Genomic DNA, 16412 nt, shown 5'->3' with positions numbered 1-16412 from the left:
CCATTCACGGGCAAAACTACCTCAGCAGTACGTAACTCAGCTGACTTGGTCTCTCTAAACAAGGGCATCTCACTGTCTCCAGATGATTTGCTTGTCAGCTTTGATGTAGTCTCTCTGTTCACCAAGGTTCCTGTACCTGACACCTTAGTAATAATTGAAGACTTGGTCCAACATGGACTGAATCCTGATGTACAAACTTTGGTTAGGCACTGCCTTACCAACACTTACTTCACCTGGAATGGTACTTTTATGGAGAAATTTGAAACAGATACCATCCAGACATCCACCCTACGCCCTTCCTTGTGGGAGAGATACATAGATGACACTTTCATCATTTGGCCACATGGCCTGCCAGCATTGAACCAATTTCTCAACCACATTAATTCCAAACACCCATCCATCAAATTCACCATGGAAGTGGAGAAGGATGGTAAGCTATCATTCCTTGATGTTGTGTTTGAGAAGAGGCCTGACGGCTCGTTGGGACACTGTCCACAGGAAAGCCACCCACACAGATTCCTATCTAAAACCTGATTCCCACCACCATCCGGCCCAGAAGAATTCCCTCATCAAAACACTACACCATAGGGCCCACTGCATCTCCAACCAACACAACCTAGCCAGTGAACTGGAACACATACACCAAGCCCTCAAGATGAATGGGTACTCGGACTGCATTATTCGCAAAACTGTTTCTCCAACCATGGAGAAACAATCTCCTGAGAAACTAATCAAAACCATCACTTTACCGTACATAACAGGTGTTACCAAAAAGATTTCCAAAATCTTAAACAAGCACAAGATCCAGGTCCGATTCAATACAGTACACAAAATCCATGATCTAATCCCATCTGTGAAGGAGGTCATTCCTGTCATGCAATACCCTGGAGTCTACAAACTGAGTTGTACCTGTGGTAGAAGTTACATTGGGGAAACGAAACGACATGTCTCGGACCGTGTTAGCGAACACAAGGCAGATTTGAAACACGGCAGAACCAATACCTCTGCCGTAGCTGACCATTGTTATAACGCTGTGGGCTCGCATGATATTGTTTTTTCTGAGACCAAGGTACTCTTAAAACCTTCAGGCTACTATCAAAGGTTTGTTCATGAAGCCATGCAGATATATAAACATAGACATAACTTCAACCGAGAAGATGGATACAAATTTAACAATCATTGGAAGGATGTTATTAACCAGGTAATGCCTTAACTGGTTGTGGTTGTTTCCATCGTACCTGCCGCTTTACTAGATTTTTTTTTATCTGTGTTACCCCCGGGCCCACACTCAGCTTTCCACTTCCAGCCTCGCCCCCCCCCCAGCCTCACGTCCTCTTCCCCTAGCGCCCACGCCCCCCTACCCTACCCCCCCTCTCTCTCCCCCCTTTCTTACCTATATAACGTCTTGCCACGGCAGCTCTCTCGCCTACTTCAGCATGTTCTGGCTGTGGTTGTTCCACCTGATGAAGATTGCTTGTGTTGCGATCGAAACGTCGTGTTTTGTTTTATTTTATTTTATTTCTACCTACGTGACTTTACCGAAAGAACCAAAGAGTATGGATTCCTGCAGTCACGAAAGCTTCAAATCAAGATTATTCAGCAACTTGTTGATTTTATAATTTTTAAGTGACGAATCAACTCATAACAGCATAAAAGTAATGAGTGTAGGTTTAAAAACATTTACAACACACAAAAACTTGTGTGCATCACCAATATAGATTTTTTTCCCCCCTCTACATTCAGAAACAATCGTATAAAGTGGCTGCTAGAAATGTCCACGTGATAATCCATTTCGTTGAGCTATCATTTGTGGCCAGGTCGTTTCTGAAAAAGAGCTAGATAGCTCGGTGGCCCTTACCTGATAAAATAAACAAAAGTTTATTTTAAATTTTATTTTTAATAATTGCATTGTGCTCTTCTTGTCTCAATCAACATTGATACATTTAGAAATGTCATCAACCAACAGGCAGAAGCGAGACAAAGATACAACCGTAAACCGATGTCATTATTGTTACGGCTTATCGGTACAGTAGAGTAATCTTTACTGCTGCCATCTCCCTCTCAGAGCCTCATATATATAGAGCTGACCCTTGGGCTATGAGCATCCATTAGCTTTGCCTAAATGAAATTATTCAAATCTGTAAATGACGGGAAACCCCATCACAATAGGAAAATTAATGCTGGCCACTCACAGCCAAAATCGGTGAGGATAATATGAACTGGCCCTGTGCCTCCCGTAGGTTGACTCATCCTCAAATGAGTACTGTACCTGGTGCGGTGTGTTAACATCAGCACTGGAGAGACAAAGATGGCCGAGCGTGGTGCTGGACACCCTTCGTGCACCTTGCCGGCCTTCATAGGTTCTGCTCGCTAACAGCACTTACCCCAACAGTTTGTTAAGGCTATACAGGTGTAGTATAGCACAAGTCGTAGACGAGGTAGTTGAAGGAGGCACCTTTTATTGTAACACCTTTCGACCGTTCACACACAGGATCGCATTCTTCTCGCTCCCGTTGCCATACAGCCCAGCCTAGACACAACCAGAACCAGCGTTGCACCGGCGGCGTCGACCGAGACAGCCAACAACTGTTCGGCCGCGCGTTTATCGAGTGAAAGCGGTAGCGACGAAGGTGGCAAAGACGACAGCGACGGCGAGAAGAGTCCATTCCCAGAACTGGTAGCCCGGAGCTCTCGCTCTCCACTGCTTTTATCCTACTCGGCACGGCCTGGCTCCGCCCTGGCCGCGCCTCCCTTCTCGAACCCACTAGCGGGTTCCAGGGGCTTCCCGATGAGGTCTTCCGTGACCCTTGCCCCAGTTCCTCCACCCTGCCGGCAACCACCCGTGTTTTTGCTCAATGGCGTGTGCGCTAATTGTCCACCGCAGTTGCCGCTGCTGGACAGCAGTCGGTGCTATGTCACTACACAGGTATAGTGAGCACTCTCCTCACCAATACGCCGAGACAAGTAAGGGTTCCAGTAATAAAACTAAACTATTTTGTTTTTCAGATCAAGCACACTTAGCTATTAGCTCTTTTCCAGAAGCGACCTGGCCACAAATAATATATAATCATGTGGAAATGTATAGCAGCCAAATAATTTAAACGCACGTTTCTAAATTGTGGAGGTAAAAACCGGAGGACCCGGATACAAATCCATGTGACCACGGGGAGAGAGACATGCAAACTCTAAATAGACAGGCGTCAGGGTCGTGATCGAACCAACGACCTCCTGTATACAAGGCGAGGGAGATAACATCTCACCACCGTGACGCCCCAGTGTGTTCATTGCACCTCCATCACACACAGTTCCCTCTTTCATACACCTATCTCTCTTGCCACTGATCACATATTGTTATACCGGGCGGTTACTCCTGGTCAACCTGGCGCAGGGATTGACTTCGGCATGAAGGGGTAGGCAATGCTAATGTTGTGGGAACCATTATGGAGGACCATTACACGGGCAGATTTGTCTTCGATGTCTCGTGATGAAAGCGAGAGCTGCCTCTGCACTTGTTTTAATTAAGACACTTTTTTAAGACAAAATAAATCGAGATGAGTAATTTGCAGAGGTGGGACAAAGTCATTGTTATGCAAGTCCAAGTCGAGTCGCAAGTCATCAAATTCATGACTCGAGTCTGACTCGAGTCCAAGTCACATGACTCGAGTCCACATCTCATAGGTGGGACAAAGTCATTGTTATGCAAGTCCAAGTCGAGTCGCAAGTCATCAAATTCATGACTCGAGTCTGACTCGAGTCCAAGTCACATGACTCGAGTCCACACCTCTGGTAATTTGACACGCGCCTCTTATTGTGGGAAAAAATGGTGGATAATCACAGATAATAGGAAGAAATAGGGCCACAGATAATAGTAGTTTTCATGGACCCTACAGCTGCCACATATACTAGGAGTTGCAGTTAATAGGGCCGCATATAAGATGAATGTTCTTGTCCATCATGACGTATGGCCCAGCTCTCAAAGGGGCTCACAAGAGACCGACTCGTGTATTCTCCACTCTCACTGTGATGAAACCGCATTCGCAAAAAACCACGTCAGATGCGGATACCTATTGCAGAAATGGAAAATTAAAAACTCTCCAGTGTGCGACTGTGGTCATCCAGAACAAACCATACAACATATAACGACGCAATGCCCGATCCACAAATAGGAAGGAGACATCACGGCAATACACTTCGCTACTCCTGACACGGTTGTCCAGCTTGACCACCTGAATGTGAAATTGTAGTTGTTGCTCTTCAACTACATCAGCCATACGTAAAAATAAGACCATGATGATGGTGAGCCAAGCATCTGAGATCCTAGTGAACTCCGCCACGTATTCTTCTCGTGTCGTACCACCACAGTCTTTATGTTTATCCAGCAATGGGCTCATGATATGGCCCGGTCTGTAGCCCTGGTGAGGTCCTTCACGGACAGACCAATGGATGTACCATGGTCTCTGTTTCACCGCAGTCACACATGTCAGTGTCGTTTAAGAAACCCCACTTCCGCATGTTGACCTTCATCTGCCAACTCCCCTTTAGACGGCGATTCAAACATATCCAGGTTGATCGGTGTCTGTACCAGCTGCAAGATGTCCGGCAACGTCGAGGAGTTCCATTGTGGCTATGAAGCTTTTCCGTGACTTCCAGCGGCTTACAGCTACGGTGTGACATTGTCTTCAACATGGGGTGATATTTCCATTTTGCTTGCGACCGTTTTTTTTTAAATGTCTGGCATGCACATACAGGCAGTTAATATTTGTTGGTTTTAGACGTCCGGTCATATATTGGCAGCTGTTATTAAGCACAGGATCCAGCTTCTTTGCGTGCACCCTTCTTTCCCACACCGGACATGCATTTTTGACTCCATCACTAGGGACTCCTTTTCCAGAAACCAGTGTGAGCCTCTTCCAGTGAGTCTATGAGGCTCTACAAATGAGTAAGTGATGCAGAACCAAAGCCATACAATATGGAGCCCAACTATGCTCCTGGTCTAGGACCGATAATAACATGTAGTGAATTACACAATTTGTGTTTTATCACCTAAAAAAATAGCAAATGTGAAAAGATCAATTGCATCTATCCACCTAGATACCCTTTGTATTGCATGGTTAACTGCCGTTGTTGAGACATCTTTTGGGAATGCTGCATCAAATGTGTTTTACTTGTTACCAAGTTTTAACTTTAGTAGACATGGTAATGCTCCAAATTACTAAATACAATTCTTTATTTACTATTATTGGTTATTTAACAGTTCAAAAGAAGAAATTCCCGCGCTGTAATTTATTTTAAATATGACTCTACAAAAATCTTCTTCAACGGAGCACTACCTTGCCAGGGCGAATACAATTGAGTACTCTTGAGACCTGAGTAGTTATAGTACTGGTTAAGGCCACCAATACTAGAAAGTTAATTTGTTTTTCATAAACTTACTCTTAGATGAAGAGGAGCTAACACTTGAACGAAGTCAATTCTGTCCTTTGCAGTATACTAGAACAGACGGTGTAACTGTGAATTTCATTAAACAAGCAGGAACACGTTTTTGAAACTAAATTAGTGGAATTGATTTACATAGAAATTAAATACCGAAACCATGGAATGATGTCTCAATCGTTCCTTTATTCCAAACGGGAGATCAAATCGACTTGGAGATCTACAGACGCATTTGCCTCTTATCGCAGGTTTATGAATAGTTAATGATTATCGCCGGAAACAGAATTATGAACAAATTATATGCAGACGATCAAGGGAACAATCAATGCTTTGGAAAGATTTCTCTACCATTGACCACATAAATCAGATTTTGAAAAAGAAAAATGTATTGCATTTATTTAGAATTGCTTTTTGTGTTTAGTTTGTTGCCTTTACCCGCACTTCCGATTTGCACGGTGTGAAAGAATTCAACATGCATACATACGTGTCTGGCTTTTGTAGACCATGCAAAAGCATTTGACCCAGTAGAACTGATGCACTCATACAAGCTTTCACAAGGCAAGGGTTATATATATTTTGAAATAATAACATTTATTTACGAAAATGGAACAGCCACACTAAGATTGCATGAATAAAGTAACACCACGCGCTAAAAGGGGAGTCGGATAAGGTACCATGCTTTCACCAGGCTATTCACAGTGACAAAATATATTTTCCATATACGGTACTGTATTGGTGAAACAAAGGAATGCATATTAATGAAGAAAATATTAACCGTCTAATATTTGTTGACGACACTCATAATGACGTCCAATGGGAATGAACTGCAGGGAATGGTAGAATAACTTAACAGAAAAGGCTGCAAGGTTGGAATCTGGATAAATATGAGAAAACCAACAGTCATGTACAATCACAGCACAGTCTGTGTACTTGGGACAGCTAATGAAGGTGGACCGGAATAAAAAAAGATGATAAAGAAGCAGACGAAAGCAGGTTGGTGTCCTTTTGGAGAGCTGCAGTTCATAATGTGCCTAAAAAATGCCGTTTCATAATCAGTGTGCATATGGTCATTAACAAAAAATATAGAAAACTGAAAAGTGTGCGAAGAAACATGGAGAGATACAAAGCTTGGAATTACATGGAGAGGCAGACAGAGGAAGGCATGGATTAGGAAACCTATGCTGGCCAATGGCATTATCTATAAATAACATTTAGTGGGCTTGTGCAGGACGTGTCACGGCAATAAGGAATGATGATAGTCAAGCATAATAACTCGGTGATAACCGAGGAATGGAACACGCCCAAAAAGAAGTCAACCGAGTAGATGGAGCGATGAAATCCGTTCATTTACAGGTGCTGTGGATGTATTGTTGCATTGCGAGACTGTGAGATGCGGTAGCGGCTTGGGGAGGCTTTCATCCAGCAGTGGATTGATCATAGCAGAAGATGATGATGACAACACGACAGAGGTCGCAAAAGGGTTTTGATTCCTTACCCGTACCCGTACCCGGTCGCACCAGGGTCGCAAACGTGTACCCGTACCCGGCCGTACCCTACCCGTACCCGGCCGCGTATCGGGTAGGGTACGGGTATCGGGTACCTGATTGCGACCTCTGGGATGAAGCCATGTTGCAGGCGCGGGTTGATTCTACGAACTTGAATTGTGAGAAGAGACAAGACGTTGGGAAATGAGTGACAAACAGTTACTCACCAGTGACTCACGGCCTACCCGTACCCGTACCCGGCCGCACCAGGGTCGCAAACGGCTACCCGTACCCGGCCGGGTACGGGTAGCCGGGTATCGGGTAGGGTACGGGTATCGGGTACCCGGTTGCGACCTTTGCAACACGAGTATCAATACAGTATCGCCACCAAAGACACAACTCCAGCTTCCACAAGGGGGCGACTCAGTTGCACCGTTTCCTTCAAGAGAGCAACACGTTTTCTTGGCATTTACACATTCTCTCAGAGTTGACACATGGAAAACGAAAACAGTCTGTCGACTGGCTGGATTTTAATAGCGGTGAATTGTCTGAATGGATAGACTTCGGTGGTACCCTGGCAGACATTGTAAATCGACAATAGAGGCACCAAACACTAATGTAGTTCATCTTCTTGGTTCGTTCGGTAAAGTCACGTAGAAGAGAAATAATACAAGTAAAACATAATTAAATAAAATTCTCACGACGTTTGGGCCACAACGCAAGCAGCCGTCCTCAGGTGAAGAACAGGGCTGTCGGACGCTGTCTTTCGGACGCTGTCTTTCCGACAGCCCTGTTCTTCACCTGATGACGGCTGCTTACGTTGTGGCCGAAACGTCGTGAGAATTTTATTATGTTTTATTATTATTATTTTATTATTTCCCTTCTACGTGACTTTACCGAAAGAACTAAGAAGATGAATCCCTGCAGTCACGAAAGCTTTAAATCGAAAAAAACGAATGTAGTTGTGTAACATTATGATGAACTGTATTGTTAATTTGTATTGATAAGTATTCACTGCTCTGTAATATACGTTGACAACAAGCGTCATCTCTTCATACTGCCAGATTAATTTTAATGGGATGCAATGTGACAGTGGTGGTGGTGGTTAAGGCAGTCACGCAATCGGTATTTTATTGAAAGCAGCTGCCACAAAAGCGGAAGATCACCACAGCATGGCATTGTTTTAGGTGCGATTTTAGGACATCTGTCTGGTCAAGGACTCAGGCTAACGACGCCTGCATATGTCAACTGGTAATGCTATGCCACCCCTCATCAACATTATTATAGATACATCTACACATTTTCTCTCCTTATATTGCCGTATCTTAAACCTTGCAGTGGAGTTCCAAGTTATATATATATTGATGTTTATATACACCGCACACACTATAGAATTGAGTCTGTGTATAGGGTTTGCTACATCCACTAATGCTTAAATCGTGTATTAATGCCTACCACAAAAATGCTTCTCAACCAAAAGTAAATGTTACCAAATATCACGTGAAATTCCATTTCCATTTCTCGCTTTCCCAATAATTGCATTACTTTTAGCCCTTTCTGGCCTCTACCTGGCCAGTCGCTGAAACAATTACACGCCTGCTTTTCAACGTCTACCCACCTCCTTCCAGATGTCTTTACGAACGCAAGCATAACTGACACTGGGATCAAGTAAAATTTGCACAGTCTCCACGGATAGTAAGATGTTGTGTTTCCCAGCAGTATTTATTTAACCTTCATACGTAACAATGTTGATAATGCACGCTTGCGTGCGTGAGTGTATTTTCCCGTCTCACACATATGTGTTGGAACATTACTGCAAATCTCACATGTGGGTTCCAGTGGATGCATTTGGGGCGTGCACGCTGATGGAGATCAAAGGGGTGTTGGGAGGCAGTCCTTGCTCATGGTGAGGCCGCGAGAGCGATTTTTGTTGCAAGATGAAAGGCACACCAGCCACAGGTGTGGCAGATTAAAGTATGTAATGCCCAGGCGTAGTTTCCTTTTGGGCCTCATTTCTTTTTATTATGTTTAAAAACCACTGTAATTATTACATGTTGTACTCTACATGAAATATAAACAGCACCTTGTTCAGTTGAATGTAACTAAATACGCTTTCGCAGTATACGATATGATATCGCAGTATATGCTTTATAACACGTGCTAATATTTTAGTTATTTGAAATTCTTATTTTCAGGGCTGCCCTGCGCCTCAGAAATAATATCGGTGGGCCACTGCCAGCATCGTTTGTATTGCTCTGTCACCTGTCTGGAGCAGTTTTGACTCAATAAATGACCGTTCTTATTGGTGGTCAGTGCCGGATTATTCTAGTAGCAAAAGTAGCTACATATGCTACGGGGCCCGCACTTTCAAGGGCCCCGCGCTGAATGCTTTCAAGTTATCAATTCGGGCTCAGTGATTCTGCACTTGCTCTATTACTATAGTACTATACTGCTTCAACTTTTCTGAACGACTGAGTGTTTAAGGCTAGCGTTTTGTCGTATTATCTGGCTGTATAGCAAATGAAAAAATACAATTACTTTACGATGTAAGTAAAAATGTTGTGTTTTAATATTTACGTGTTTTATTTATTTAGGGCCCCTTTATAACATATGCTACGGCCCCGCACTAGCTTAATCCGGCAATGTTGGTGGTCCGTCAAACGATGATGACCTTCGGCAGGCATCACATTGCTGAAGGTATGGGCGGAAAGTCGGAGGTGCGCACCGAGGACGACCTGATGAGCCGACCTCTGGGAGACGCAAGGGCGGCTACAGTTCTGACGGCTGTCGACAGGGTCGTTGAGCTGGGGCAGTAAGTTGTTGCCTCCGGTGGAAACGCCTCTTATTTACGGCTGCGACACGACTGGCCTCCAACGTCTGGGGACACCCGAGTGCACCGCAGAACGTCGCGAATCTGTGTCCTCCCAAGTGGTTGTGGAGATGTTATACTCATGCAAAATTATCCTCGAGTATGTCCTTGCAGCTCTGGAATTATATCCACTGCAACGAGGTCGCTTGCCGTCATCGTTATCACGAAGCCCGCTTGGAAGGCGACACACGTGCTTGCTCTGTCTGAGGTCAGGTAACCAGTGATGTAAACAAATAAATAAGCCGATCTGAAAAGAGTAGCAGTCCTAACATGGTATCCTATCCTCGCAATACTGATCTGTGCCTTCTCGAGTTTGTCTTTTGAGCCGAACTAAATACTGTACATATACTTATAAGACGTATAAGCACTAAATTGCTGTGACTACAAGTGGGCTTATTTTTTTACACAATAGCTAAAAGGTTTGAAATTCTCCCCATGAGTGTTGTTTTAACATATTTATGGCGTGCAATAAAAACTGACAGCTTAGCAAAACAAGAAACTACATTCACGTACATTTGAATTGAAGGAAATATATGCATGCCTATATTTCTCATGACAAGCTCACAACCGGGAAACACCACAGACGTTGGAGAGCTCTAACAAACCAATCTGTCATTACAATTATTGTTCAAAGCCAACAGCAACCAACAGTAAATTCTTAATGAGGAGACACCTGCAGCAATTTTAGCGACTATTAGTATGATTGCAAAGGGCTGCTGTAGCACCAAGATAAGTAGTTGATTTTAGGCCATTGTGCATATAATTGTCCCCGGCAGGCCGGCATAAGTGTTCCCTCCCATGGGCAGCACAGCAAGTATTTCCTTTGCACGACAATGAACGTCGGGGATATTTGTGGATAATTTCAGCAGAGTGTTGTGCGTGCACATTTTATTCTGGGCAAGGCGCAGTCCAGTCACACCTCTTGATTGACCTCAAATATGGTTGTGTGGCAAGCAGTGGCTCAAACATACAGTCACACTAGTGGGTTAACATTACCAATGTACTGTATTGTGTAGGAGTAATAATTACAGCAGCTTTTAATACAATCTTAAGGTGCTTTACATCAATGACAATGGGGGAGGGAGGGGAGGGGTAAGAAGTGGCGAAGTTAAAATAGGAAAAGCCTTCAGTGTAGGGAATTGAACCGAACGTCTTGAGGAATCTTCACCTTGCTCCTCATGTATGCCTTGCTGAGGGCTGAACACATGACAGGCCACTTACTCTCGACTCGTAAAGCAAGCACGGTGAACTCGGGTGGATCTACGTTTGTAATGTGGAGTATGTCCTAAGGGGTTATTATTTGGCGAAATAGAGGGCCGAGTGTGCTCTATGACTGTGGATGAGGCTCTTATAATGAGCCTTTGAACAACTCTATCCCTATCTCCAATTCAAATCCTAGCTCTATTACCTGGACAAAAGCATCGACCCCCACTGTAAATGATTGCATATGGTAATGTATTGTGGCTAGGAGAGACATATAGTATCACAGTTTTGATAATTCATGTTGCAGTTTATTTATGGATGTATAAACCTTGATGAAGTAAATGACGAATGTAAGTAAAAAAATATAACCAAAAATGTGCTACATGTCGCTTATAAATTATAATTAAACGTTTATACATCATATGTAGCGAGTCAATGGATACATTTCTACTCACAGTATCACATTCAAACACGTCCTCACTTAAAATGAACTCAAACTTAACGATGTTTTACTTTACCAGGTAAGGCCTACTGAAATTTATTCCTCTTTTTCAGAAGCAGCCTGGCCACAAATGATCGCTCGACAAATTGGCTTATCAAGTGTAAATGTACATAGCAGCCAAACACTCTAAACGCAATACTCTAAACTTCATCTGACACTTATTGCAATCTTAAAATTATGGCGACGGTGAAATTGATGATGATAATAATATCAATAAAATAATTTACAGCATTCCATATCCACTGCTGAATGCGGTCCTCCGCATACTGCGTCGCCCAGGGGATTATTGTGTCCGTCCGTCCGTCGTGGATCCAAAAATGGGAGGGGTGGGGCTGGGTGGGGAGGGGCTGGGTGGGGAGGGTGGGGAGGGTGGGGAGGGGCTGGGTGGGGAGGGTGGGGCTGAGTGCGTTCCGTCCTTTGGCTACCACTTCATCATTCTAGCAAAAAGTCCTGCCCACTATTCTTAACAGTCAAAGTTATATCTCTAATCTACGTGTTTCTCTTTCTGTCCGTATAGTTCCAAGCATGTACCTGTTTACACAAATCTATATATGTCAGCATGCATTTAAAGTTATGATTTAACGTACAAAAATACATTTTTGGCAGATGAATTGCCTATGCCAGTGATAATATTAAAATATGTATTTTATCCATGCCTTGGGTATTGCCGTCACTCTACCAGTAAACATATCATGGGAAATGCAACGAGTGGGTATATACATTCTATCAACGTTAATTGTGTAAACTTTACGCAATTAAACCGTGTCACCTGTTTAATAATATAAAATTATCAGTGATTGAGTTCATTACATCGATGCATCTCTCCACGAACCAACCTCACCTCACCCTTCATGAGCCTAAGTTTTTATTAATAAAAAAACAGGTTATGGATAGCTATGTTTAGTGACATTCAATTTAAACCTAGCTCTACGAACTGCACCTCCAACCATCATATTAAAGGTTAGCCATCATACTTGCGTGACGAGCATCACCAAGAAGCAGAGGCGTAGTTCTCATGTTTGGTGGCGTGTTCAGTTAATCCATTCCCACCGCACCCATCAATGACACGCCAGTCCCATCCTCTGTTGCTCGTCATAACTTAATAACTCCAAGGACAGCATCGCTCAACGTCAGTGTTTCTATAAGCAGTCAAGAAAATGCTGTTCCCCAACAAAACTAAGAAGTAACAATCTGCCCATCAGGAAATGAAATTCGTGGGTCCGACAGGCGTGTCCGGTATGCATGGCGGCGTCATGGTGGTGGTAAAACACAGCTCACCACTGGCAGGGCCTGCGGGCCCCAGATTATTCACTGCCCACGCTGTTTAACACGAGCATTTTTTGAATTTTCAGTGAGCCAAACCCACTCGCGCGGAGAACGTTTGAGGAACCAGCTAGGTTTGTGCGAGTGTTTATTCAAATGTATGAACCTTATTCATCAGGAATGTGTCATGTCAGTGGTGTCACCAACACCTTAAATGAAGATTTTACTTCATTATACACGGATATTTAAATAGGAAACTAAAATAGATTTGTTTTACGTGAGCTGTTTCATGTCTCTGGAAAATTAGTCATTGTAAATGTCTAAATATATATTTAAATGGATGCGAGTTACTCAAATGCTTTTCTTGGTTAACAAGTTCTCGTGTTATCAACTCAGAATAGTAACTACCACATATCTTCCCACCATCTACCACAAATTATTCTAGATTTTATGTAAATATATTTGGATTAGACAATTGTATCAACATCATTTAATGCTGTAGAACAAGATTTCTAAAAATAAACATTCCTTCATACCCCGCAACAATCCGGATGTTCATCTTTGCCAAGGTGCAGTTGAATTGTTATAACTTAATTAACACTTGCGGGAGTGGTGGTGCAGTGGTTAGCACACTGCAGTTTATAATTCAGAGCCCAGAGTCCGATTAGGGACTCTCTTCCTTTCGCAAATTGCTACGATAGTGTCCCACAAGGCTCCATCTTTAGCCCCCTGCTCTTCTCAATATAAATCTTCTCTCTTGGCAAAATTAACTCCAGTTTTAATGTCAACAATATTTTCACACTGGTAAACCCCAGCGTACACCACCATTTACTCCATGAATCCAACTTCACTGTCCTATCACAACCTTGCTTGATGCGGTATCATATTGTATCGGTTTTAACTTCCTGTAGCTAAAAGTTGCCAATACTGTATCATTCCTCATCATCATAAAGTCCACTCTATGTTCAGACTCTAGTTTGAGAACTCACCTCATGGACTATGACATTGCAATTGCGAAGAGCATGAAAAACCTTAGATGTGTCCTTAATCTTGAGCTCTCATTCTCTTCCCACATACTTCAACTCTGCAGGATCTTCATAATCAACGTTTTTGGGTTTAGATTGCGTTATTTATATAAATGTGTCGTAACCCTCCACCACCCGACACGGCCAATCAGTAAAAAATATATCACGTTGACAAAAGACAAATAGTTCACTGCTTTAGCCCACCGGTGTGTTGAAGCCACAACATTTACAATTTGAGTACGACGTTTCGCTGGTAATTGCATCCAGCATCATCGGGCAATTCGCCAGAATGGTGAGGCTCTGCTGTGTCTCCCGTTCTTATATAGAGCAGCAGCAGGGTGACGTCATCATTAACTCATTAACTCATCAGGTGCAAAGATTCAAGGGGGGCGTGATTGTAATTATATACTAGATTAGTAATCAGGCTATTGTTACGATGCGAGTTGTAGATTAGTAATCATTTGGAATGTGTTTTATTGTGATTATGCTACATTAGTAATCAGTTAGTGTTTGTTTCCCTTATAAGGAATTGTAATGTATCTTATTTAATAATACGCTTCCAGGCCGCACTAAGCCTGTAGCTGTCTGAGCGATTAAAGTTATTTCTGTTTCTCTCAATTTCAATCGATTCTCTAATTAGTCTTTGCCAGTAGTAACTAGTTTTACACAACACTTCCACGTTGTCAAAATCAATTGAGTGTCCCTGTTGGCATGCATGTTCTGCCACTGCCGACAGTTGTGTTTGTGATAGTTTAATATTTCTCTGGTGTTTTTTTAGTCTTACACTAACGTTACGCCCTGTCTGTCCAATATAGCATCTGCCACATACACAATTAATCCGATATACACCCTCTGTTGATAATTTAGGTAATTCGTCTTTAGTGCACGTTACTAGTTGTTGAATTTTGTGTACTGTACCAAATCTTACTGTAATGTTTTGCTTTTGCAAAACACGGGCTAATTTGTCAGTTACTCCTGAGATAAATGGTATTTTTATTGTTTTAATAATCTGATCGCTTTCAGCAGTGTTGCTTTTCGATCGTGATTTGGCTTTTAGTGCTCTGTTAATTTGAGCATTATTTTAGCCATTCTGCAGGATCTCTCAAACCTAGAATTTCCTTACGCCAGGTGCCACTGAGACTTTCGTCCATGCCTTAATCACATCCTGGCTCAACTTCTGCAACGCCCCTTGATGGCCTCCCAAAATCCCTCGTTGTGAAACTCAAGATGATCCAATATGCTGCTGCTCAACTTCTTACCGCATCTGTAAACAAGACAACTTAAACCGAATACTGCAATCCCTCCACTGGTTCTCAAGGCCATCCCTGAACAATTTTAATGTCGTTACCACTATCTTCAAAATCCTCCATGGACTCGCTGCTCCCTATCTCTACCTGTTCATCTCACTGTCGTCCCGTCCACTCTCCTGTCTCCTCTTCAGCAAGTGAAGCCTTCCTAGTAAACCACACTTCGCTTAGTGGGAGGTCACTCTTTCTCCTCTGCTGCCCCCCACCACCACACCATCCATCTATCCTGTTAACTCCCTGCCCCTGTTCAAGTCCAGGTTCAAGAGACTTATTTTTTTCCTCTACCAATGACTGACTGTCTTTCTACACGATAAAGATGCCCACTCTTTCTGTACAGCGTCATGAGTTGCAGTCACATTTGTATAAATCCAGATTTCGTTGTGTAATTTTAAAAGTTATGTGTTACTCATTTGTTATGAATGTTCACATGGAGAATATTTGTAAATTAAAAAAGTATAATGTCCCGCTATGATGACTTTGTATTTAACATTACAGTTACATCCAATTGTTGGCACTTAAAGGACAATCCACTGACCAAGTACACGTAATAACAGGATTTTTCTTACATCATGAAAATAATAAAAACCTTTTGTTTGAGACCATTTTCTCTTCCATCGAGACACAGTACTGAAGGTAGACGTAACTTTTTAAATCTGGTGATCTCATTGAGGCATCACATCTCGTTGAAGGGAGACCTGACAATATCTGTTCCTGCATCAGAGGTACTCTTTGCTAACATGAATTAGTATGACAGGTAAAACAGAAACTCATGAAGCCTAGTAAGTATAATGCGCACAAACAATGACCTTTATAACTAGGTGAGAGCCCATTGAGACCAGATGTCTTGTTTTCAAGGGAGACCCGTACATATGTCAAGGTCAAGCAGCCATCATGGCCGAAGCCATTGGTGCCACCTTACCGAGCCGTTCCTTCCTTTTGCTAGATTCCATAGTGCACAAAGTCGATACTCTGCCTTAAAGGCCTCCTGCCCTTACAGTATTCCACATCTGGCTTACGTCGTAACCTTGATTGCTGACCTTTGGGTGTCACTTCAATATCTGTCTTGTAACCTGCCCTCCCCCATTCTGCACGCTGGTCTCACCAATCACACCCGCCTTTTAAAATTATTTCCAACGAAGATTTAAGTAATAAACACATTCTGTCCATCTGTAACATGAGGTCACACTAACTCTCATAAAGATGATCCGATATAAATTACATTTAAGTTCAAGCGTAGTGTTGCTGATAGGAACTTACTCCATTTAAAGCTAAACGAATTGATCAAAGGGTTGCCCAAAAATAATCTCAGACGATCGTTATCACCTG

This window comes from Lampetra fluviatilis, chromosome 2 (assembly GCF_964198595.1).
Source record: "Lampetra fluviatilis chromosome 2, kcLamFluv1.1, whole genome shotgun sequence".
In the NCBI taxonomy this organism is placed as follows: domain Eukaryota; kingdom Metazoa; phylum Chordata; class Hyperoartia; order Petromyzontiformes; family Petromyzontidae; genus Lampetra; species Lampetra fluviatilis.
The sequence above is the reverse complement of the archived record's forward strand: the minus strand, read 5'-3'. Positions refer to the sequence as shown.